The following is a 2,104-nucleotide window of genomic DNA, read 5'->3' on the forward strand; positions in this document are numbered from 1 at the left end:
TCCCAGCCTTCCAGCCCCCGTCCCCTCCCTCCCCTCCGCTCCCGGCCGAGCCCGCCTCCCGGCCGCTCCCTCCGGCCCCCAGGCTTCCAGCCCGGCGGGCAGCAGGCGCCCATGCAGGAGGGGACTGACCCGGGCCCCGCCCCCTGGCCGCCGCCCCCCCGCTCCCGGCCGGACCCCCTTTCCCTTTCTTTCCTTTCCTCCTCCTTCCCCACCCGCCTTCCGCGCTCTTTCTCTCCGCGATCCCTCTCCCCGCCCTCCGCTTCCCTTTTTTCCTTCTCCACAATTCTCTCACTCTCACCTCTCTTCCTAACCCCCCCTTTTTCCTTTTTTCACTTGCTTTCTTCTCTCGCAATCCGTTTCCTCTCTCCACTCCCTCCTCTTCTCATCCTATTCCTCTCTTGCGCATCCTCTCTCTCCCACCCACTCCTTTGGCGGGTCCTGCAGCCTAGTTCCTGCCCGTGCAATGGGTTTTTGTTTGGTTGCTTTTTTGGCGAGGGCGCCATTCCCGTCGGGCGCAGTGCGAGTGTGCCCCCGTGGAGTCGCGCCACGCAGTGGCCCAGCTTCCAGTCTTGAAGGGTGGATTTTGACCCCTACCAACCTCCACCTGTCCACCTGCAGGCGCGGGGCCTCCTCCCTGCGGGCACCCTGCCGGCTGGTTCGCGGCACGTTCTGGATGCTTCCCGAGGGTTTTGTGCCGGGCCGGCGCCACTGCCGCCGAGCTCTTTGTTTTAATTGTCCAGAGTACCGGCGCCCAAATCGCGTTTGTATTTGATTTGCATCCCTGTGACCCGGCTTCCACTTTGGACCGAAAAGAAAATGAATTAATTAGGCCAATTCAGTTGTGCTCAAGCCCCAAGTGAAAGGGGTGAGGCTCTTGAAGTGCACAAACAGCTTTAAAAAAAAAAAAATTCAGGCACATCCTCGGCCTTGGGGACACAGGTTGGGACTGGCTGCTCTGCGACCCAGATTCTGCCTCCAGGACGAGGGGCCCGGCTGGACAGAGGGATCCCCAGCTCGCGCCAGCCCTGGCGCTCTAGAAAGAGAGTGGCTGTGTCTAGCGACTCAGATAATTGCTTGAGCCCACGGCTGCTCTGAAACAGTTAACCCACCTTCGAAAGTTCTCAGAAGCTTCCCTTTGGCAATGGTGGATTTGTGCGGATTGGAACTAATAAAAGATTGGGAGTCTGAGAGGATACAGCCCCTTCCCAGTGGAGGTGCCACCATAGCAGGTCAAGTCCCGACAGGCGTCAGGAGACGCTGGTGGTGAAGATAGGATGCCCAGGGTGGGGTTAGAACAGCTTTGGAATCGCCTGTGCCTGGATATGCCCTCAGCCATCTCAGTACAGCCCTGGCCACACTCAGCACCTCAGCTGAGTCATCCCTTACTTTTTCTAGGTCACCTAAGGACTGTGGCCCTGGGTCAGGCTCCTGGCTCCAAGTCACTTACTGCAAAGTCATGACTTATGTCAACTGTTCTCAAACTTCAGAGTGCATCCCAATCACCAGGAGGGCTTGTTAAAACACACATTGCTGGGCTAGAATTGCAGCTTCAGTTGGTCCTGGGTGGGGCTTGAGAAGCTGCCTTGCTAACAAGCTGGGAGGTGATGCTGCTGCCAATCCAGAGACCCCATTTCCAGAACCACCGGCTGATAAGAAAGGGTCACTCTGCTCCTCTCTCATCCACAGGCCACCACATTAAAGAATTTGAGGGTTTCTTTGACAATGCCTTGTCCCACTTCCACAGGTCCAAAGCTCTTAAAATTCTCCCATGTGATGTAGAAAATCATTCCATTTATTCTACGGAGTGTCCAAGAGGATAAAAGATTTGGTGGCTTTGTCCTAGATCATGTCCATATTTTTTCTATCAGTATGGTAGACTATACTTTTTAATGTGTGTGAAAGGAAAACTGTTCCAGTTCAAGAGAACAGGACTTCACAGTGTTTCTGGGGTTTCCACCTGTCTTCCTGGGCCTTCCTCTGGATTTTCTCTCCTCCTTCACTGCACCCGGTTTGGGCTGGTCTTCAGAGAACTGAGTCCCTCAGGTTGTTGGTGTTCAGGATTTATGGAATTGGAGTTTTCAAGCCTGTGAGCTTTAAGGGTTTG

At 55.2% G+C, this 2,104-nt stretch overlaps 1 protein-coding gene across 1 annotated transcript in view; it reads right to left on the reverse strand.

Moving 5' to 3' along the window:
- Positions 1 to 528, reverse strand: part of SEL1L3 (SEL1L family member 3) — a 97,794-nt gene extending 97,266 nt beyond the window's left edge. The window contains exon 1 of the mRNA XM_007448806.1: positions 425 to 528. The gene's annotated coding sequence lies outside the window, so the exon portion shown is untranslated. The remainder of the gene's footprint in view (positions 1 to 424) is intronic.
- Positions 529 to 2,104: the final 1,576 nt, after the last annotated feature.

This window comes from Lipotes vexillifer, unplaced genomic scaffold (assembly GCF_000442215.2).
Source record: "Lipotes vexillifer unplaced genomic scaffold, Lipotes_vexillifer_v1.1 scaffold100, whole genome shotgun sequence".
NCBI classification, from domain to species: domain Eukaryota; kingdom Metazoa; phylum Chordata; class Mammalia; order Artiodactyla; family Lipotidae; genus Lipotes; species Lipotes vexillifer.